The sequence below is a fragment of the Phodopus roborovskii genome, unplaced genomic scaffold, assembly GCF_943737965.1.
Source record: "Phodopus roborovskii unplaced genomic scaffold, PHOROB, whole genome shotgun sequence".
Classification (NCBI taxonomy): domain Eukaryota; kingdom Metazoa; phylum Chordata; class Mammalia; order Rodentia; family Cricetidae; genus Phodopus; species Phodopus roborovskii.
This window is the reverse complement of record NW_026126563.1, coordinates 1210165-1235277: the sequence shown is the minus strand read 5'-3', so window position 1 is coordinate 1235277 and position 25113 is coordinate 1210165. Positions and strand designations below refer to the sequence as shown.

The following is a 25113-nucleotide window of genomic DNA, read 5'->3' as shown; positions in this document are numbered from 1 at the left end:
TATAATATCTACAAAATAGTAGTTGTACAAAAAACATGAGGCAAGACCATAGAAAGCCACAGCTGGTTTGCAGGAATCACAGTGGTGATCAGAGTTCCTATTAGAGCGCAATCATGTCTATTATGTCCTATAATGGAGGGACCTTCATGGCCATGAAGGGAAAAAACTATGTAGTCATTGCTGTGGACAAGCGTTTGGAAATTCAGACCCAATGGTGACCACCTACTTCCAGAAGATCTTTCTGATGGGTGACAGGCTGTACATAGGCCTGGACAGGCTGGCTACCGATGTCCAGACTATTACCCAGAGTCTCAAGTTGCAGCTAAACCTGTATGAGCTGAAGGAAGGTTGGCAGATCAAACATTACACCCTCATGGGCATGGTAGCCAACCTCCTGTATGAGAAACGGTTTGGTCCCTACCATACAGACCCTGACATTGCTGGGTTGGACCCGAAGACCTTTATTTAAGACCTTCATATGATTGCTAGACCTCATCGGCTGCCCCACGGTGACTGATGACTTTGTAGTCAGTGGTACCCTGCTCCAAACAAATGTATGGGATGTGCGAATCTCTTTGGGAGCCCAACATGGATCCAGCACACCTGTTTGAAACCATATCCCTGTACCTGGCATGGGTGTCATTGTCCACATCATTGAAAAGGACAAGATCATCACCAGGACACCGAAGGAACCGGGTGGTCCCAGTTCCTTTTGTTGTTGTTGCTTTTTTCTTTTCTTCTTTTAATAAAATTGCTCTTCTTTCAAAATAAAATAAGGCAATTAATAAAAATAGGAGCAAGCATGAGAAAAATAAAACAAGACTCCCTTTACTGAAATAAATACAATGTTTTTTAAGTTAGTATTGCTAACAGTCAAGGAAGGAAAGAGGCCACAGAGGGGGGAAACAAGAAACAAAATGTAAACATGTGTAATAATCCTGGTCATGTGCTCCAGTAACAGAGAAGTAGGGTCAGGCTTTCCTAGGTAAGAGCAGGACACTAACCAAGCATAGGTTTCACCACCGCCCTTGAGGGACTCTCACACTGAGACATGATATATTGAGTGTTGTCCTGAAATCATATGTGCAACTGTTGTATCAGTCATCCATGAAGGTCAAAGGTTGCATGTGTTCAACTGGCAATAACTCAAAATATTCCATCCACTTAGCATTCCCTTATGGGGAAAAAAGAAATCACCCACTACAAAATCATTTTACATACTTAGTGGAATTTTGGTCAGGATCTCAACAAGACTTAGGGTAAAAAGACAAAAGAAACTTTGGGGGAAAAATCACTAATAATGATAACTAATATCACTAATAATAAAATAATGAGTAAATTGGAATTAGCCATATAAATAACAAAAATAAATGATAAAGGTACATCAATTAAGTTGATACATGTGGGCTTATACAAATCTATTAGTGGGTAAAAACAAAAATTGGAGAAATAAATCCAACCACAGTAGAAATTAAATATGTGACAAATTAAATTATTTTTTAAATGATAGTAATATCATCTGGTAAGTAGAAAATGTAGCTATAACAGTATTTATTCTTTTAAATCCCCTAATACTTGCATATAAAAGTAGAAGTAAGCCTTGTGTGGCATGGCACCTGCCTGCAACGCCAGCATTCAGGTGATGGAGGCAAGAGGATCACAAATCCAGGTCCAGCCTGGGTTACCCTGGGAATTCCAAACCAACAACAACCACACAGTAAAACTCTATCTCAGAAAAAATTATTGAAAAAAAAAATCTATATAAAACACAGCTTGAAGTAGTTTTGATTTTCGTGCATATCCCAATAAGACACTGAACTTGCCTCGTTATGCTCAAATCCATAGAAAAAAGTAATAATTATTATAAAACAATATTTAGCGTGCTTACTGGCATGGCCCATGCTCCAGTGGATAACCCTACACCCAAACTCACAGGGGTAGCACTAATTGTATTCAGTGGGTTGTGGAGGACAATCAGGAGAAGGAATGAAATTGGCAGGAAGACCTAGTATGGTGGTAGTAGGAACAGGAGACTGGATAAAGGTGACTTAAATATATTGTACTGTTAGGAAATTATCAAATAATATATAATGAAGGTCTTAGTCGGGGTTTCTATTACTATGAAGAGACACATGATCATGGTAACTCTTATAAAGAAAAAACATTTAACTGTGGTGGCTCACTTACAGCTTCAGAGGTTCAGTCCATTATTGTCATGGTGGGACATGGTGACACACAGCCAGACATGGTTGGTCCTGGAGAAGTAGCTGAGAGTCCTCCATCTTGCAGGCCACAGGAAGTGGTCAGGGACACTAAGTGGTGTCTTGAGCATATATGAGACCTCAAAGCCCACCTCCACAATGACACACTTCCTCCAACAAGACCACACCTATTCAAACAAAGCCACACCTGCTATTAGTGCCACTCCCTTTGGGGTCATTTTTACTCAAACCACTACAATGAATGTAATGAAATAATAAAAATGTTTAAACAACACTACTCAGTTCCACTCAAAATTCCAACTGAAAAGTTGATTCCCAATTTGCAAAACAAGGCTAATAGACAAGAAATTATATATATATATATATATATATATATATATATATATATATATATATTTCTAAGTCTAAAGTCAGAACAGAAGTGTTTGCTGGGTAGTTTCTGTCATCTTAACACAAGCTAATCTGAGAAGAAACCTCAATTAAAGATTTGTCTCCATCAGGTATAACTGCCTGATGATTCAGAAGAACCCAGCCCATTGTGAATGGTTCCATCTCCAGAGAGTTTGCCTGGGCTATATAAGAAAAAAATAGCTGAATAGCTGAACAAACCATGGAAAGTATGAAGTAAGCATCATCACTCTCATCTCTCCTTCAGTTCCTGCCTCTAGGTTGCTGACTGTATTTTAACTTGTATTTTCTCAGTGATGGATTACAACTTGCTTGGGAGTTGTAAGGTGAAATGATTAATTTCCTCCTCAAGTATGTTTTGATTAGTGTTTTACCACAGCACCAGAAACCAAACAAGAACAGAAAATTGTTCTAGGGAATGGGTGTTGCTGTCATGGACCTAACCATGTGACTTTCATGTCTTGGACTGTTTCATAGAAGGAAGATGGTGGATTTTGAAACGTTGTAACTTTGCGTGCAAAAGCACCTGAGTGTAAGAGTTTAATAAACCGTTGTAAGAACTTCAATAGTTATGCTGAGAACAATGGAAGCCTGGTTTATGGAGCTTCAGAGGGAAGTTTGCTTAAGAATCCCTTAAAGACTTAGTCAAGGCTTTTCATATGATAGATCTGCATGAAGAATATGTAGAAATAAATGTCTTGTGACTTACTGGGAAAATGAGCACTGACTGAGCTAAAAACTCAGCCATGATTATTAGGAAAGTACTATCACAGAGACAAAGTCTTCTGAGAATTATTTCCTCAGGATCAGCACAGGGAAGCTGTGGTCCAGAGAGTTTCAAAGCTGTGTCTCAAGATGTCAGCCAAACTCAGTAATGTATAAGAATCTCCCACATGGTACTTGTATTGAAGGCATGAAGGAGTTATGGAGAGCTACTGAGACATATTGTGTGGCATTCAGACACTCCCTGAAGAGAAGCCAGAACAAGCCTTTTGTTACAGTGGAAATCTGAGGATTGAAGGGGTAATGAAAACCCTAGCATGTTGGAGATGTTGGAGCTGTAGGATGACTGCTAAGGACAGAAGCAAATGACGCGGGGAGCCGACCAGTCAAACTGTGTTTGCTGTGGATGGCAAAGCTGGAGAAACAGAGCTGCCCAAACTCAGAAGATCATGAATTACTCAAAGATGCTGGACATTCAGTTGCAGGCTATTTTTTACATTGCTAAAACATTGGTTTGCTTTGATTTGAATGTAACTGTTCTCAAGTTCCTCCCTCTTGGAATGAGAAGTGTGTGGCCTATTTTTCATTTCCTGGGTGCCCACAGTTGAGAGATTTCAAACTTGTGAAGAAAACGGATTTTTAAAGTGAACTTGGACATGCAAAGTGTTAAAATTGTTAAGGGCTGTTGGACTGTGTTTTATATCTTGTGATGCTAACACTAGATATGAGAGTAAGTATGAAAGGGAAATTATGATGGTCAGACAATGATGTGTTTCTATGCTGCATTGAAGAGGGACCATCTGCACTGGTTCAGTTTTGTCATCTGAAGACAAAGAGAGACCATCTGCACTTATTAAGTTTTGTCAAGTTAAGACAAAGTAGAGTCACCTGGTAATAGAGAACTTCAACCAAAGAACTGCCAGCATCAGAGGCAATTGTCTATGGGCGTGTCAATGGGGCCATTTCCAAGGTGTTAATTTGAGGGCCCAGGACACTGAACAGGGTCATCCCTAGACAAGTGGGGTTAGATTGTGTAAAGAATAGTGGAAGAACAGGCGGTGGTGGCAGACATCTTTAATCCCAGCAGTTGGGAGGCAGAGGCAGGCAGATCTCTGTGGGTTCGGGACCAGCCTGGTCTACAAGGGTAAGTTCCAAAACACAGAGAAACCCTATCTCGAAAAACAAAACAAATAAACAAACATGTAAAAGTAGAAAGAAAGAAAGAAAGAAAGAAAGAAAGAAAGAAAGAAAGAAAGGAAGGAAGAAAGAAAGGAAGGAAGGAAGAATAGTTGAGCAACCTGGAGGAAGGACACCAATACGTATTACTCCTCTATATTTCCTGCCTCTGCTCCGCCATGAGTCACTGCCCTGACTTACTTCATCAACAGTCTATGATAGGGTCAGCCAAAAAAAAAAAAAAAAAACCCCTTTCCAGCCCCAAGTTGGTTTTGGTCAGTGCTTTTTCATCCACAGAAAGACAAACAAGGACAAGAAGGCAGGAAAAAAAATAAAAAAAAAAATTTTAACATTCCAGAAATCTAGGAAAGGACAAGGAGCTGAGGAGATATGTAATATATGATAAGGAGGAATTTCATCTCTGTATTAATGAGTGAATGGACAGTGTTAGAACAACTGTCCCTGGGAAGAGATGAAGTTAGACTGCAACCTTATGATAAACACAAAAACCAGTCCACATGCTTTAAAGACTAAAGCTATAAAAACTGTGTGAGAAAACACAGACAATAAATGTGGATAATACATTCATCATTTTATAAGAACCTTTAATTAATGTGAGAAAGTTGCAAAGGCTTTTACCATGGAATGAGAAAATTGATTACGTATTTTGTACACTTTAGTATAGCTAATATATTATAAGCAAAGAAAATATTGCTTATACCCAAAAGAAATAATATTCAAAATATTTAAGGAAATACAGTAAATTACTATGGGGGAAAGCAACAAAATAAAATGATAAAATATTTATAAGTGAACGAAGAAATGAAAGCACAGATTATTACTAAAAATGTAAAATGCTATGAAACTTCAGAGGTAACAGAGGAGACCCAGGTAAAACAAGTGGGATACGAGAGATAAGGAGACACACAACTAAGCTGTTAAACTGCTTAGAATGCAAGCATTAAGACTGAGTTCAGATCTTCAGCACTGAAATAAAAAGCCAGGTATGATGGTTCACACCTATAACCTCAAAGCCAGGCATGATGGCACACACCTCATCTAGCTGTGGGTAGTGTGAAGAGACAGGGCATTCTGGTAACTTGCGTGACAGCTAGTTTTATAGAATCAGTGAACTCCAGGTTCCACGAGAGACCCTGTCTCTAAAACAAACAATAAATAAGGTGGCATGAAATAGAGGAACAAGCCCACTGTCGAGCTCATGTTCACACTCATGTACACACACAAACATATATACTTATATTCACCACACACACGCACAAAAATAAGTGTTTAAAATTGGATACAAATATGTGGGCAGTTATTAGAATGAGCCAGTTATAGAGTCTACCCAAAACAATGAAATACTCAAAATTAAATTTTGTTTGTATGAGAGCTACACGTTCTGAATTACAGAGTTGGCCTTTGTAAGTCAAGCGAAAGAGAAAAATTTAGCATAAAATAGATAGTACAGTGTAAGCTTGTGTTTAAATAAGGAAACAAGGCAACCAATATGCATCAGAATATATGCAAATATTCATTTGTGAAAATATTCAATGTGTGAGCATTTAAACCCATAATTGATATAGACCTTAGATATGAAGCACAGTGATTACAAGTAAACCATGGAGAGCACCAAATTACAAGGACTGTGACTAGAAATGAACCACAACATGAGCTGTCATGTTCACATGGGTTCCATTTAAATATTTAAATGATATTCTAACATGAACCACTAACTGTTGACCTACTTTCCAAAGAGCTTTGTTTGGAAGATAAAATTGGATGCACTACTTCTCTGCAATATTGTCTCAAGTGCCGTAAAATTCAGAGCACTTTAATAATCTGTTGGCATGGATAATACCACATTTACAAAAACCCTTGTAAGTCTGCTCCCCAAAAGAGAAAGAAATTCATTAATGCTATATACGCAAGAATAGTATAATTAAATCAGCTGATCATTGTTGCTACTCTATGCAAATTCTGCTAGCATGAAGACATTGAGAGAAAGAACAACCCAATGTCTTACAAAGCCCGGGGGTGTCACACTCATACTATTTTCAGGATATCTCAATGAGCACTGCAGAAAGCCCTGTACTGCCACTAGTTAATGCTCAACACCTTCTTACTGCTTTCTACATTCTTTTACTAAGCATTAGTGTTCAGGCATCTGTACTGGCCTCTGCTTGGGGTTCTAACAGGATACACCCTCAGCTGCAGCCACTAAGAGCACCACCTGTGCACATTCACTACTTTCCCTTATAAAGGACCCTGCCCACTTCTCATCCCTCTCTCTCTATTTCTTTCTTTTCCCCCTTTCTGTCTGTTCCTCTCTCCCTCTCTCTCTTTCTCCTGCTGCTCCTGTCTCTGGAAGCCAGTCTCCTCCATTCCCTTTCCCCTTTTTATGATCCCTTTACCTAAAAAAAAAAAAAAAAAAAAAAAAAAAAAAAGAAAGAAAAGAAAGAAAAGGAAAAAAAAAAAAGCCCTCTGCTTGAATGTATCTCATCTTTCTCTCACACAAGCTGCTTTTCTTAAATTGCAACAATAAGACTTTTGTTTAATGTTTCATTTCAAATCTAAATTTATAATTCAAAAACAGGTCACTTTTTAATTCCACTTTCCACTACATCAACACATGCAAGTTTTGTGAACACTGTGTCCAATTACTGTATACATATGCATGCACATACACGCACACACAAGAGAGAGAAAAAGAGAGAGAGAAAAAAACACAGAATATTCAACCTCTGTCCTCACTGCAGTTAGAACCCAATATGCTTTAGTAATGTGCTCTTGCAAATTAGTTTCATTGAAAACATAGATGAAAGAAATCAATACTGAGGCTGATTGCATAACTCAGTGGCATAACGCCTCTTGTCACATGGGCATATACGTTTAGACAACAACCAGTCATCTAAGTTGAAATTCCTATTACAATTCAGACTTACTCATTTTGGTTTTCTCACTTTAATGTAGTTCACTTTAATATAGCACTTTAAAGAAGCAGTTGAAAACAGTAGGACAATCATATTATAATACTGAAAATGTCAAATGAATAAAGGTATGCAATTTTGCTCATTTTAAAGCAATTACAAAAACAAGAAAGCCATTTATGCTTGCAAGGCAATTATTTTTGAGAGGTCAAAACCTCAGGTGCAAGCTACTCAGGGGCCGTTGATAATCACAAAAACAATGTCCTAAGTTCTACTTTTATTCACTGATCACTATACATATCTTGCTTGAATTATTAAAGAAGTGATAAAAGCAAACCTAGCAAGTATACTTTAAATATCTTTAATGGCATTCTTAATCTTTAAAATTAAAACGTCAGGTCAGTAAAACATTTTTTCTTAAAATATAATTTTATCTTTCGTGCTCATCTTTACAAAGAGATTTTCCTGTTCTTTTGAATCTTAACACATTGATTTAAGAAGCAGGGTGGACTGGTATCGTGGTTTAATAAGGATCAGGATAAACAATTAGGCCAAACAGATGTTTATTCAGGGAGAAATAACTCACAACGTAGACAGGTGAACTCCAACAGGTTCCTGTTTTCAAGAATTCCTCTGGATGTACTCCTGTCCCCGTGTGGCTGGCAAGTGAGTGCTCTCCTGCACCTTTGACCTAGTTCCCCAGATCACTTCCCCCCTCGCTCCAACCCCCAATGGATGTGGTCAGTGCCACAGAAGGAGACAAAGTGAATATCCCACTACAATTCCCCTTTTTTGTCTAAAGAAAAGAGTTAGGCTTTATGCAAAACTATACAAAACAGTGAATAACAAGGGTGCTCTAAGAAAAGGAAAATCGAGAACAAAACGACCTACATATCTAGTCCTAGGGTGAAAGCAAAACGGTATTTACAATAGAGTTGTCCTAAGCTGGAAAACTTAAGTCTAGTACCTCATATATCTAACTAGAAAGAGAGAATAATAGTTGTGATAGTTTAATCTCCAACGTCATCAAGACCTGAGAAGGAAAATAACGATACTAGGATAGATAGGAAGTGCGGCTGGGCAACTTCCAAAAGGTACAGCAAGAACAAAAACAACAAGCTACCTGGACATTAATCCAAGTTCTCACAGCAACGCTGGTACACCCAGTTTTGGCTAAGGCCAAGAGTACTTGACAGACCACAACAACAGCAGGGAGATAGAAAGGCTGTCTTACCCTGACTTGGCAAGGGGAGTCTGGAGAAGGCAGAACCACCAGCCACCTCTCCCTGGTAAGACCACGTGGAAATACATAGAAATGGGTTAATAGTTAAGACAGGAGGGAGGGACTAGTCCCTACTCCAAATGATTTGACAGATTTTGTTGACCCCTCCTGGAAGGCATCACCTTCCCTGTGGAATTGGGAGGGTTGGGATGGGAGGGTGGTGGGGAGTGCATGGGAGGGTGGGAGAGAAGTAGGGATGGAGGGAGGGAGAGGAAACTGGGATCAATATGTAAAATAAAATAAAATAAATAAAAATAAACAGGGTGGAAAAAAAAAATAAAGAAGAATCAGGGTGGGCATGGACTAGCACGGCTCAGTTCTGTTGCAAGCAAGTGGTCTGGCACTTGCCTAGCTGCACAAGGCTAGTTTCAATCCCCAGCATAGAAAATAAAAGAAAGATGGTTGGATAGAGAGGGAGGGAAAGAGTGAGGAAAATGAGAACTGGCTACTTCCAACACTTGCAATAGAACGCTAGAAGAGAAACAAAACAATAAGTACTTCCATCTTTTAGAGCACTTGGGTATATGACAGGTTCTCAATTGTGTCTCCTGTTTAACAGCAAAACAGCATAAAGGACTAGATGTCCAACTGAGGGCTTTTCTTCCCCACAGTTCTCTGTGACCACCAAGTAAGAACTGAAACAAGACATCTCCAGGGATATAAATGTCCATCTGGCACTTATCAACTAGAATTGCCCCTGGGAAAGCAATGGCCAAAGCCTAGAAGAGTAGCCTCTGCTAATGCTAACTTAAGCCTGTAGATATGCTAGATATAATCAGTGGTAAATAAATACTATTTAAAAAACCATCCTTCTATGCCCAGATATCCCAATGATCTGAAATAATTTCAATATTAAGACATAGTATGGTCAACCTTCAGAACATTGTAGCAAGTGCCAAAGAAAGAAGTATTTATCAAAAATCTGGAAATCTTTATGTCTTAGCAGGCTAGACCACCAGTCACTATAACTTCTGCTAATTTCCAAAATTACTGGGAATCCTAAATAAGGGAAATAATCTGCCTAAGGCTGTAAATATAAGAGATAATTTTTCTTTGCTTTGTTCAATCAAATTCTCTATACTTTCCTTCTATTGGAACTGGAACTAGCCATACTTCTCGAAAATGTTACAATTCATTGAAAGAACCACTTTAGAAAAAAAAAAAAAAAAAAAAAAAAAAAAAAACTTGATCAACTTTATTTAGGAATCCCCCAAGACAGCGCTTACCAGCAGGAAGTAGCTTGGAAACAACGACGCCCAAATTCCCAAATATTGTGTATAAATGTTTGTTTTCATTTAATTGGACTTTGTTATGTAAAATTTAAATAAAATAAAAAAAATTAAAAAAAAAGAACACAGTCAACAACAGAAAGATCAATATGACATCTCCAGAGTCTAGGGACTCCACACCAGCAAGATTTGAATATCCTCACACAGATGAAGCAGAAGAGAATGACTCTAAAAACAACTTCATAAAGATGATACAGACCCTAAAAAAGGAAATGAAAAAACAAAAAAAAAAATAAATGTAAGAAATCAACAAATCTCTTAAGGAAAGCCAAGAAAAAACACTCAAACAGATGAAGGAAACAATTCAAACAGTTCATGACCTGAAAACTGAAATAGAGACAATAAAGGAAACCAAACTGAGGTATTGCTGGAAATAGAAAAGCTGGGTATACAATCAGGAACTACAGATGCAAGCATAACCAACAGAATACAAGAGATGGAAGAGGCAATCTCAGGCATTGAAGATACACTAGGAGAAATAGATTCATCAACCAAAGAAAATCTTAAGTCCTACAAATCCCTAACACAAAATATTTAGGAAATATAGAATACAAAACATAAGAATAATAGGTATAGAAGAAGGTGAAGAAACCCAACTCAAAGGTGCAGAAAATATATTCAACAAAATCATAGACGAGAAGTTTCCCAACCTCAAGAAAGGCATGTCTATAAAAGTACAAGAAGCTTACAGAACACAAAATAGAATGGACCACAAAAAAAGTCCTCTCTCCACATAATAATCAAAGCTCCAAATGTACAGAATAAAGAAAGAATATTAAGAGCAGCAAAGGAAAGGGGGGAGTTAGGGAGAAGAGGAAGGCATGATGGAGCAGGAAGATTGAGTCAGGGAAAGAATAGAGCAAAGCAAGAAGAGAGATACCATAATACAGAGAGCCATGATAGGTTTAAAGAGAAATCTGGCACTAGGCATATGTCCAGAGATCTACAAGGATGACCACAACTAACAATCTAAGCAATAGTAGAGAGGCTACCTTAAATGCCCTCCCCAATAATAAATTTGATGACTACCTTATATGCCTTCCTAGAGCCTTCATCCAGTAGCTGATGGAAGCAGAAGCCGATACCCACAGCTAAACACAAAGCTGAACTCTTAGAATCCAGTTGTAGAGAGGGAGAAGTGATGAGCAAAGGGGTCCAGATTAGGCTGCAGAAACCCACAGAGACAGTTGACCTGAACAAAGGGGAGCTCATGCATAGGACTGATCCAGACCCCCTGAATGTGGGTGTTAGTTAGGAGGACTAGGCAGTCTCTGGGGCCTCTGGTAATGGATCATTATTAATCTTTAGTATACGAATGGACTTTGGGAGCCCATTCCACATAAAGGGAAACTCCCTCAGTCAGCCTAGACACATGGGGAGGACCTGGGCCCTGCTTTAAATGATATGATAGACTTTGAAGACTCTCCATTGAAGGCCTCACCCTCCCTGGGGAGCAGAGAGGGGATGGGATGAGGGTTGCTGTGGGGAATGGGGAGTGCGGGAGGGTGCAGGAACTGGGATTCATATGTAAAACAAACTTGTTTCTAATTTAAATTTTAAAAATTATATAAATTAAAAAAAAAAACTTGAAATGGCCAGTGAGTTGGCTGAATGGTTAAATGCACTCACCATCAACTCTGATGACCTAAGTTTGACCGCAGAATCCACATGGTAGAAGGAGAGAACCAACTTCTGAGCATTGCACTATGACCTCCACATATGCACAAGCAAATGAATTAATCAATGTAAGAAATGTAAATACTTCTAAAATAACCAACATCAAAATACTTAAAGGAACAGAGTGTGAAAACAATCCACATACCTATAAATTTAAACAAAACATAAAAAAAAAGTTTAAATTAAATAGTTTTAGACAAAATTAAAAGTAAATAATAAACAAAGATCATGGAAAATAATAAAAATAAACTATGAAAAGTAGTTGGCAAATACCCTAGTGGCAACTTAAATTATATTGAATGGGAGAGAATAACCGGCAATATCAATGAAAAAATTCAAACATGTGTTTTCTTAAGTTGCAAACTAACCAAATACCTGTTAAATAAAAATGAAATATCAAGAACACAGGAAAAGAAAGTAAGGACACACCTGAACACCGTGGAAGTTGCACACAGGTTAGCAGACGACAGCCTCCTTTGTGCACATAGACTCCTTGCAGGGAACACTGGTTGGAGCATAGTACAAAGTCTTGATTTTCCCTTTCTACTGCTGGCACACACTTCCCCTGTTACTCCTGTGGGTTAGGAGTGCACATCCCACAAGAGTATCTGGGCCAAATGACAGGTAAACTCACCGGTCAACCCTGTACTGAGGAAGGTTTCACTAGAGAAATTGTTTGTTTGTTTGTTTGTTTGTTTGTTTGTTTTAAGTTATTAGAATGACTTACATGGTAAAAGCTACATAAGTCCAACAATGGCTATCTATAAGCTAGAAATAGTGAGAACCCAGCAGCTGTTCATTCCAAGAAGTCAGAACAGTCTGGCACTGAAGGACTGAAAAATTCAGTCCTTAGTCCACTCAGGAGGGTTAATTTGGAGTCCGATTCAGGAGGAGGGCGCAGCAGTGGCGTCAGAGTGCAGTCACCACCAGCAGGGGGCGCTGTAGACAAGTAGGCAACTCTGTCTAAGGCCATTACCTATCCTCCAGCCTCTTCATATCTGGCCACAAGCTGGAAGGTGCTACCCACTCCAGGCTCAAGCAGAGGGTCTTCACTCACATTTCTTGTAAATGTCCACCCAAGCTCCTGGAAGTATGTCTTTTGGTTCATTCAAGATTGACAGTCACAGTACACAGGACTCTAAACAAAATTACTCATGGTAACAATATGTTAACAACCCAGCAGAATGGAGTTTTCATGTCAAATTCAGTCAATAGCTCTTAGTTAGGGTTTCTACTGCCGTGAAGAGACACCATGACCGTGGTGACTCTTACAAAGGAAAACATTTAATTGGGTGGCTTACAGTTTCAGAGGTTTAGTCCATTATCATCATGATGGGAAATGGCAGGATGCAGGTTGACATGTTGCTTGGAGAAGTAGCTCAGATCCTCCATCTTGCAGGCAAGAGGAAGTGGTCAGAGACACTGAGCTGTGTCTTGAGCATATATGAGACCTCAAAGCCCATCTCCACAGTGACACACTTCCTCCAATAATATCACACCTTCTCCAAATCCTCACCAACATAGGTTCGTGCCTAGACATGAACTTAACAAACTTAACAATGGATGTGCCAAAGGCCTTAACTCTACACAAAGAACTACAAGCAACTAAGGGATGCTAAGGATGGGGGAAAATAGTCTTCTCCAGGGAAGAGCACCACTTAACCAGTACCAAAAAGTCAGCCCCAAAACACACATACAAGTAACATTATGCAGCATAAGGTAAGTGAATTATATTTAGGGAATATATTGTATGTGTGTATGCATGTTTATAATAACAGTTAATAAAAAGATGTGACGTGAATTTGGAAGAGAGCAAGGAAAGGTGCATGGAAGGGTTGAAGGGAGAAAAAGACAGGGAAACAATGTAATTACATTATAATCACAAAAAATAAAAGAAATAATTTTTATAAACTATACTGAGATCTTGGGATTTCTGCGTGACTATTTAAGCCATCAAGAACACTCACACCTTTTATTTTATAGGAAGGAGCAAAAATATTGAAGTAACAATATTAAAATACTTTGTTCCCGTAATATCAAAAGGAGGTCTGATGAAAAAATTTACTTCATACTATAAAATTAAAACTCTACTCCATAGCACCCCAAACTCAAAGCACTTCTAAGGTTCTGACATGCATCACAGTTAAGCAAAACTTTTCTATTAAAAAGAAAGAAGAGATGTCGGGAATAGATGAAACTAAATTATAGTCAAAAGTGCACTGCACAGATGGCAAGAAAGATAACGTGTCCCATTTTAGCCTTTACTACACTAAATATTCCCATTGAAATATGAATGAAATAGATATATATATTCAAAATTAAGACATAATATGTGACATATTGCCTAATTATCTGCAGGGATTTGAATTTAAGATTTAATAATCTCCTTTGCTCATTACATATTATCATAGCCCTGGATGAAAAATAACATAATTTCTCAATAAATTCATATTGTCTGTAAATACCCTATAAAGAAGTCTTAGCAGAGAGTGAAAGTGATGCCCTTTGTCCCAAGGAAAGGAAAATTAGGAGTATACCCCTAACTGCAGGACCCTTATCACATTCTAAAGAGCATTGTCTAGTATTTTGTATGACAAATCTCAGTTTTCTATTGCATACTTACTTTTTCCAGCTTTTCTCAATGGTAAGTTCTTCTTGAGCCAGAAACTCTTATTTTCTTTTCTTTTTTTTTTTAATTTAGCCTTTTTAAACACGAATTCATAGAAAAAAATCAGTACAGTGAAGTGAAATGCAAATGCAAATTCTAAGTCAAAATTCTAAAACCTAAAGTATTCCCGAAGGGCTGGGGTTTTAGCTCATTAATCGAGCACCCTTGAGGCATGCCCGGGGGCCCAGGTTTAGTCCTCAGTACAATCAAAAGGAGAATGTCCCTGATAATCACTAGACAACAAGGCCTGGATGGTCTAACCCCAAGGCTTTGAGTCTCCATTTCCACATAACGATTCCAGTGCAAGTCTCACAGAATGATTGTGAAAAGCATAATGTGCATGAGCCCATATGATTCTGTGTCTTGTGTATTATATTATTAAATGAATTAGAGGAAATCATTGTCAGGATTTCAATGGATCATTCAATACAACGTGATAACATAAGTTCCTAATTGACTTTTATCATCAAATAGCAAATATGTGATAACAATTATAGGCAGCTTTTACTTCCCTGAAGTGCATGAAGAACATAAGGTTAAGAACCTAACGGGTGTTGTACAGCCAGAGGGCTGAGCAGGCAGATGAAGGCACTGAAAGAGAAAGGTGGTATGCTCAAGCCCATCATTTTAAACAAGTCTCTTCTTTCATTTGTCCTTCATATTTTGTCCTCTTACTTAAAAACAAAGTTGTTGGGGGTGAAGTCAGTGCTGTCATACAAGCTGATAATTCCCTGACTTCAGGATCTTCAAAGCCTCATCCAAGAGCCTTTCAAAAAAAATACCCTTGATTTTCCATTAAAATTCAATTTGTTGATTTATGTATTTCAAGATAGGACTTCTGAGATCATTTTAAGAAATCAAACGCTCTATTTTTTGAGACATGGTTCTTTGAACCGTTGATCCATTGAGTGCCCTCTGGTTTTCAAATTTGGTTGCTTTTCCCTTTAAAAAAATATAAATTCCCCAAGATAAAAAGGCACTACTGCCTGGGCCCCCTTTGAAGAAAAATCTTTTCAATATTATACTCTTAAAAATGGCAAATTTATCTTTTAGCTGATCTAAAGAATTCAAAGGAAGTTAACATATGCTTTTTCGAGATCATAAATGTTTCTTTTTTCACACAAGGATCAGAAGAGAATCTTGATTGCCAAAAATACTTTTAGAATTCTACTATATGTATAGATCATGGGGAAAAGAAAAGGTCAAACTGAGATTTCTGTCAGGATAAGATAGATGAAAGAACACACTGAAGATTCATTGGAGTTGTGGTCGCCACAGAAACGGTAAGCACTCATATTAAATGTCATTGGACACTTGGGTCACTGTTTATTTAGACACATGGGCTTCTTTTGTGAGATTCATAAAGGGAAGCCAATACCTCAAAAGATTCCTTGGTCTGAAGGAAGTAGCTAAAAAGAGGCTCATGTTTTCATCAAAAGTAACCAAATCTATGAAGAGAAAGCTGAACCATCAGAGGTATTTGCGCCAACTGAATTTCTACACTCCAAAAGTCATAATCTTTCCTAACAGGAATTATTATTATTAAAAAAGAAATGAACTAACCTAGGTGTGAGTTTGTTTGGTCCTTATTCAAAAAGAAAACTTTGAAATATAAGTAAAGGCATCTGGGGAAAGTCTGAATACCAATGGTGAATAAGATTAAAGAATCGTTTTGATGTTAAGAAGTGATCGCTCATTTTCAGCTATGGAAATACTAGAACAGTATTGTTTTAAGCAGAATTTGCCCTTGTAATTTAGATGAAGATATTTATAAAGATATTTATAATGCTACTGTGTCTAAGATTTACCTCAAAATAATCCCCAGGTCAGGGAAAACCTGTTTGGGAATTTAGCTAAATCAAAACCGGTCATACATTGATAATCACTGGTTTGAAATAAAGGTTCATGGTGGTATGATCTCAAATATAAATGATTAGAAGTTTCATTAATAAAAATTTGAGAGTACTCCATCCATACTCTTTTGCTTCCATGGTTCAGATTATCTGCATTGAATCATGATCTGAACATATTAGTGGAAATCTCCAGAAGTAAAGAAGTCACACATTCAAATTGTGGGCTATTCCGAAAAGAATGGTGAAATCTTGTACATCTATCCTGCCTGGGATAAAAATAACTCTTTTGTCTAATGTATCCACATTATATATGCTACCTACTCATTAATCATTTTGAAGTTATCAAACTGACTGTCTTGGCATTCTATTGTCCATATTTCAAGTGATCTTTATTTAATATTTGCCTCAAAGTGCAAAAGTATTTACTTTAAGGCACTTGTCTGTTTGGTCCTAGGGAATGCTACCATTGGACCAGTCCTAGTGAGTACATTTCACATGGATATGTCGGATGAAAGCAAAATAAAAAGAGTAGTTTTCAAGTTGGCCTGGAAAAAAATCTCCATTTTTATGGTATTTTTAATAACCACATTCCATAGTTATATTTTCTTGTTTCAAGTTAATCAATTCATTATGCAATACTCACATCTATGAATGGGACAAGAAACCATCATTAACTCACCACTAGCTTCATTTTGCATGAAATGTAGCCTGCAAAAAATTCACATTGTTTTCATCTCTCCCTATGTTGCAAGCAACGGCAGGAAACAAACTGTAGAGATTCATCAGTTAATCGATACCTTGTACATTAAAACCTCAGCATCTCTCCTCATGGCCACCACATGTTTAATCATTGTCATGGCACTGTGAAATTCAAGAGTGCACCATGTCCTCATCAATAAATATTTCATGCTTCTCTTTGGAGGCTTATTTCTGTTACCTGTAGAATGCCTAGGAAAGAGGGTATTTTTATTGTTCTTTCTAAACACAGATCATAGCCATTACCACACCACTTACCATCCAGTTTAGAATGAATTTGACTTTGTTTTCTTGGTTTAAAATACAAATATAAAAGAAACTGTTTTTTGTTTTGTCTCCATATGTGTTTCTAAAGTGCTCCAGAGTGGTTTTTGTCTTGGGAAACTGTTTGACTAACGCTTGAATTATTAACAGCCCCTCAGAGGAGTTCCTATAATGGCCTTGTTGTTTAAGGGTGTCTTGTCACATTCATTTTTAAAGGTAGGGTAATGAATATGGAGAGAACAAAGCTGGCCCTTTCACAGCTGTTTTCCTAGACGCTTGTCAGACTCTCGCAAGCAAATAGCCTTGAGACCACACAAAGTAAAAGCAAGATTAAGTCTAACTTACCCTTTGATTTCAAATAACACAACGGTAGCAGGAACAAAGAAATTTTTCCCCCTTCACTAAAAATTTACTTCTAGATCTCAGCACTATGAGTGGGATTAACACATGACTAACAATTTCTGCTGTGCAAAGTCACTCCGGATTGTGATTCATTTTGAAATTTTCTTTAGCAAGAAAAGAAAAATCCAAGGTAGTTAAACTTCATCTCTGGAGGTTCAAAAGAAAGATGAAAAAAGAAAAGAATTGAAATGATTTTACCTGACAGTTATGTGGAGATAAACACTTTAAAATGGCCAGTTTCTGTCATCACTGTTCTTAGGAGCCCCTTTGCCCTATGCCAAATAGCTGGAGAAAATACAAAGCACAGGATTCATTAGGCTGGAAACATATTGTCCATACAGCAGGATGGAATGACAATTTCCCAAAAACAGCCAGGGAAGGCATACTTTACAACCCAGATTTTCGACTTTTAACCTGGAAACTTAACAGCAAAGGCAATTTCTGTTTGCTTTGTTCCCTTTCAAACAGGAAAGAAAGCAATACCTGCTTCGTTACCAAACAGAGCAGGCAATATTTTATATTGCCATAGTCAATTACATGAGGCTGGATAACCTTTCCCAGCTATTATGGTCTTTACATCTTTCTGTGCTCATGTTGCCAACAATACAGAAGTCACTTCAAAGCCTCTCTGCGGTGTTGGAAAGAGAAGACAGCTAGAACTGCTTAGAGACAGCACTGAGATAGCCAGTCTTCTCATTTACAAAACTGGGGCATCACATGCCAGAACACCACTGGGGGTTTGTGAAGTTAACCTTCTAGCTCTTCCCTCTTTCCTTTTATTCGGTAAACACTCATTTACTGAAACAATAAACAAAATACACCTAAAAGCTTTCACTGAGCAGACAGCGCGCACGCACACACACACACACACACACACACACACACACACACACACTCAATTCAAAAAAAAAATAATAAAGGCACAAAATGAAATCTTCCAATTTATAGCAATGTTATCCTCAAAGGTACAACTCCAAGATAACTCTACCACCAAACTGGAGAGATAGATGAGTGACTTTATCAGTCTTACTTTCAAACTCCATTAGACCTTGGATAATGAAATATTCACTGTAGCAATTAATACCTGAAAATCTCACAGAGTTTCAACTTTCAGTGAATTCTGATGTGAGCCATTTTGACAATTAGGCTCTATTTGATGAAGCAGCTGAGCCATTGCATAACTTTTAATAATGCACAACTTCCATTCTCTGAAAAATATCATATAATCCATTTTGATCATACCCACTCCCTAATTCTCCCCCAACTCTTCCTGGACCTACCCTTCTCCTTACCCATCTCCACTTTGTGTCCTTTTTTTATCTTTTTAAAGACACTGTCTCCCAGAAAACACCCTGATCCTCTGAGTCTAACCACCTTTCTTCCCTTTCTACAATGTTCCCTGAGCATCCGATATAGGGGTTGTGTTGTAAATGTATTAATAAGGGATAGGCAAGCCTGAGTCAGTTGTTCTATGCCCTTTGACTTGTTTTGGCATTCTATAATGGTATCTCTCCACTACAAAAAAAAAAGCTTCTTTGATGAAGGCTAAACTCATCTGTGGCTATAAACACAAATATTTAGAATGCAGTTAGGGATTATACTTGTTTAGGAACATGACAGTAATGGATTTGCTTTTATACTCTATTACCTCACCGGGCTGGGTTTACACTGTCAGGTAGGAACTGACTCTAATTGAACTGGCCTTAAGTCTGATAAGGTGGATGTTGGTTATCCCCAGAATATGAATGCTGCTATTGCACCTTTAGGAATATGTTGGCATGCTGGTCATTGTAGTTTGTAGGTATTGCAACTGGATAGGACCATTGCTTGCTTTTTCCTTTGGCAGCTTGCACAGTTCCTTCTATTGCTATGGGAGCTAGTTTCTAGTGATATGAGGAAGACTTCTAGACTTTATCCAAATTGATTTTTCTAAGGCCTGTTTCCAAAGTATATGGTATCTTCATCAATTAGGTCTTACCTTTCTAGAATGCAATCAGGGGTTATAGAAATAGCCTATAGAGTTTCTGAGCTCTCCTGAAAATTAATTCTACAGAAAGATGAGTAGCTTAAGTAGACTCATCCAAAACAAACAACAACATTAGTATGGACGGTGGGCTGGGGCATGGCTAGACAGGGTAGATGGTGCATTTAACTATTATGACCCATGCACTAAATTGTTTCCTTAATCTTCCATTATGTCTCTAGACCCAACATGGCCCCACATAATATTTGTCCTTGATTTTTCACAACTAAGAAATATGTTGAATGTGTGTGTGTGTGTGTGTGTGTGTATACATATATATAAATATATGTTTACACATTTTAAATTTACCTTCTACAAAGTTATGACTTATCCGAAGTGATCCAAATAACAGTCACCAGAAATAGGCTCAGAATTTTCCTCTTCTTACCTTTAGGCCAATGTCCCTTCTTGTATTTTCAAGAAAATCTTGGAAAGAACAAATGTTCATATTAACAACCTATGCAACTATTGGGCACTGTATTTCACATGTCCCCTAGGGGAAAACAGGAATTGTTGCTGAGCTGTGTGCAAATTAAACAGAGTAGGGCTCTCATAAAATGATTTTGAGCTGTTTATGCCATATTGCTTTGCTCTTTCAGTCACGTGGCTTATAACTTGTATAACAATTCCCTAGATTTTTAGGGGAAAATGGCAAATATAAAGTATCTGTCATGAATCATACATGCTGAAAATTCTGCATTAAATGGAAAACCTAATGTGGCTGTCCTTAAGCACTGCAATATATTCATGTTCAAAGGCCTAATTGAGCAAATAACTCTCAGACATAAGATAGATTCACAACAGGGAACCGAAACAAATAAGCTTTTATTGAGCCCTCAATATTGAGGTTTTCACAAGACGTAATGAAATAGCCCAGAAGAAATTGTGGCCTGAAAGGAGAGTCTTTCATATGCAGCATTGGGGACACATTTTCTTAAGAGGCTTCCTACAACGCTTCTGTTTCTGATTTGCACACAGCTTGTGGACAGTGCCTCAGCTAACATCAAAGCTTATCTGATGGATTGTGTCTTTGACAACACTGTTGTTCTGTCAATGTTGAGGGGCAAAGGAGTGTTATGCCAAAAATCAGCTGTGGTTCCAGACACAAATTACAAGTACCACCTGAGAACAAAGACAGATCTTTCTTCTTCTGTCCTACATTTTTTTTTGCAGTCCTCAATGAAATGGCATGTCCTTCAAGTAAATCCTGACCCAACGAGCATGGTATATACTGTCAAAGAGACAGTTTCTTCATAATGTATCAATAGAGTCAGTATTCATGTGTTCCACATCTAACAGATTCAACCAAGCAGAGTAAAAATAATAACTACACAGTACTCACGTGTGCAGACTTTTCCTTGTCATTATTTCTGATCTATATGATATAATAAATATTTACATAGAATCTATTGTAGTAGGTTTTGTCTGTAGCCTGCAGACGTGTTACAAGGAATATTAAGAGGATGAGTAAAAGTCATAAACAAATGCTACATATTATAGAAAGGCCTTCAGCATCCACAGATAGATATATTCTGAGGGGAATGTGTGTCCAGGAGTCAGTCTCTGAAATATTGCTTGTACTAAGGAAAACACAGTAGCAATTCCACTCCAAGCAATGTTGACTACTGCTTTTGCTGCTTAGCTAGGAGAACTGACTGCTGACTACTTGTATAAACCAGCTACTTAAAGGAAATTTGTCTAGCTGTAGAATCTGTCCATCCAGGTTTGTTTGTGCATCTAGCAAGTGAGCATTCCCCCCTTTCTTCTCTCCCCAAGAACATCCCTTTGCACAAGGCAATTTGAAGTTAATCCCATCTGGACTCCATTCAGCACAGACAGCACTGATCAGTTTAAAATTTGCTTATATGAGGCCTTATTTAGAATTCAAGACTACTATAACACATGAGCTAATACTGCAGTACATAGATGAGGAGGTGAACATTTCTGTTTCCTTCACTAATGAATGCAGATTGATTCTCAGGTAGCAGTTGTAGTGAGATATTCACACACACACCCCTTCCCTCTCACCAATATATGTATCGCTGACCATGACAGTTTGGGCGTGGCCACAGGTGCGGACATGACTGGTTAAAAGGACTGAATTGGGGTTGGGAAGCCCCTTCTTCGGGTCACAGAGAGCATCCAGGTGGCAGGGTCTGCATGCTTGGAATGGGAGCCCGCGACTGTCATCTGTTTCCTGTGTGTTATTTTCTCCTAATAAAGTCCACTTCATGTTACTGGTCAAGCATCCTTATCTCCATCAGCAATAAGCAGTGGTAATGAGCTAACTCTGAGAACTGGCAAGAATAACATGGCAAGACACAACTGTTGGGGTTTTAAGCCCAACAGTTTCTGACAGGCTTTCCAACATTTCCACTTTTCATCTTGTCCCAGTAGAATTCTGAAGCCCATAGCTCCATCAGTCTCTCTGTTCATCACAACATTCCATCACTCTCCAAGCAGGAAAATCAAGCAACTCTGCATCATCACTACCTACTTTCTCTGTGTCTGCACGAGGTCGTGGGTGACTAAGAGGTCTTTCTCTATCTCTCTTTGTCTGGATATGAAATGATTCTGTGTCTGCTATGCTGAGGCACAGCGCTGAAATAACATAAGCAGAAATGAAAGTCTCCAGTCCCTCGCCTAACCACAGAAGCACAATTCTAAGATGAAGCCTCTGATCCTCAATTCAGACTCTGTGGTTGATGATCCAGCCAGATACACTCATGGACATCTAACTTCCTCCAATGCACTCCCCGCTCAACCAGCTCAGGAAGCTTCTAAGGTCAATGTGTGCTGCACATGGTGCATACACGCATGTCTTTCTTGTCCGGTAATGCCTTTACACACAGCCCTTTCTCCTGAAAACAGTTTGCTCAAATCAGGTGAGACAAATTCTTCAGCTAAAAATGCAGAAAGAAAAATCACATTCATTCTTGAATTTTGAACTACCCAATTCTCTAGAATCTAAGCATAATCTTTAATATTCTTGTTTCTTCTCTAGATTCATAACATTTGGTAAAGTGCCATTTCATTTTATTCTCTAAGATAAACCTATACCTTGGGTCTTACACAACATTTTGTAGAAAAGCTGATATTTCTGCTACAGGCCACTAAATCACACTGGAAAAATCAGGCTGGAAAAATCACACTCTTTATGGTCACCATTCAGTGACCTGTAAATGTATACAGACCCACTGTTGTCTCAATGGAGGCTGATGAGAGGAATTCTGACTTTTACAAATTGGGAACTGAGAAGACTACGCCTTCATATTATCACATAATCCAATGCAGCACTGGAAGTTCACAGTCGACTTAACAAATGTGACTCAGTGTCCTTCCCTGATAATGAGATTGACAACTAACTTATCCACCACCATAAAGACCTCATCTACTAGCTGATGGAAACAGAAGCAAACACCCACAACTGAACACTGAGCCAAACTGGAATCCAGATGTAGAGAGGGAGGACAAGACCAGGCTATAGAAACACATAGAGGCAGCTTGCCTGAACAAGGAGGAGCCAATGGGCCCCCAGACTGATAGCTGGGAAACCAGCATTGTATCGACTCAGACCCCCTGAACAGGGGTCTCAATTAGAAGGCCTGAGCAGTCTAAGGGACCTCTGACAGTGGAACCAGGATGTATCCCTGGTACACAAAAGGATTTTGGGAGCACATTCCCCATGGAGGTATACTCCCTTAACCTAGAGGCAGGAGGGAGGGCCTAGTCCCTACTCCAAATGACTTGACAGATTTTGTTGACCCCTCCTGGAAGGCACCACCCTCCCTGTGGAGAGGGGTGGGGGGAATGGAATGGGAGGGTGGTCAAGGGGCATGGGAGGGAGGGAGAGGGAACTGGGATCGATATGTAAAATAAGAATAAATAAATAAATTCTCTTCTTTTTCTCAAAACAGAAAATCACTTGATCACCAAGTCTAACAGGAAGTTTCCTTTTCCTGAGATCCCCACATCCAAATCATCACAGAACCAAGACTTCTTAGCAGAGAGAGATCTCAGTCTCTGTTCTGGCACAGAGGGCACAGTACCTAATGAGTTCAATGTGAACATTACATCAACTGCCTACCCTGTGTGGCTTCAGGAGACTCTGACACCTGATGCATGGTGCTTCTCTACTGATTCTAGATCCTGTCCTTCTGGTTTAAACCCCAATACAACTGCCATGGAAGCATGATGAATGCCAACATTGCATGCTTTCTTGTTTTACATATTCTCCTGCTGTCTTAGTTTGTTTTCTACATGGTCAAAGAGACCTTGGGGAGGAAAGGTTTCTTTAAGGTTACAGTTTATAGTTTATCATGAAGAGCAGTCAGGGCAGGAACTAGAAGTAAGTACTGAAGCAGAGACCATGAACAAACACTACCTAGTAACTTACGCCCCATGGTTTGCTCAGCCAGCTTTCCTGTGCAACACAGGACCGCCTGTCCAGGAGTGACACAACCCACAATGACCTTAGCCCTTCCACAGCAATCATTAATAAAGAAAATTACCCATAAATTTGCCTAAAGGCAATCTGATGGAGGCTAAATTGAGGTTCTTCTTCCAGGATAACTTGTGTCAAATTGACAAAAAAAGAAAAACCAAGACACCTTAACAATGACTCTCACAGTACATCCACTGTGTTAAGATGGATACATTGAAAGAACATTCTTGCATCATTTGTGTGGAGAGTGGATCATCATTTAAACTCTAAGGTCCAGGCCTTGATTTGTGATCACCAGCATAGTTTCACACTTTTGTCAAGAAAACTGCATTTTAAGAGATTTTAAGTTCATGTGTAAATAAGCAAACACCATCATAATCCACACTAATCAATCTCCTAGTTGGGCTTGTAGGTGAACTGATCCATTTCCCATCATGATCAGATTTATTCTGCCAAGGAATAACATGTCAGTCAAATCATTATAAATATTGGTTATATCAGGAAAAAAATTGCTACAGAGCCACTGATGTTCACAAAACCTATATATGTACTTTCAAAATGTCCTTCTTAGTATTCCTTATCTTTGCACAATATACAATGATTAATACAGAAGCTCACAACTGGCTAACAGGCAGAGAACAAGTGTCTGTGAAGTGATTGGTGATAAACAGAATAAAATGGGATGCCTATATCATACTCTCTCCCCCTCCATGTTCAGGAAACATGACAGGAGAAAGACTGGAAAGATTTTGAGATCCAGAAGTCAGGCAGGACTGAGGGAAAACAGTGTCTTCTGGACATGACTGGGCTGCCGCACTCATGAATTCAGAAACACAGCCAGTAACATTTCCAGCTCAGATTGGGGAGGGGTACGCAAGCCCACACCCCTGTATAAGAAACTATGGGCAGATGACGGTTGCTAGGGGAGAGAAAGGTGGTTTTCTTCCGGTTGCTCATGTCCCAGCTGATGGTCCTACATGCATGTATATATTCAGT

General features: G+C 38.5%; 1 pseudogene; it reads left to right on the top strand.

Annotated features, from left to right (window-relative positions):
* Positions 1 to 113: 113 nt before the first annotated feature.
* On the top strand, positions 114 to 23868 carry LOC127234948 (proteasome subunit beta type-3-like; annotated as a pseudogene).
* The last annotated feature ends 1245 nt before the right edge of the window (positions 23869 to 25113 follow it).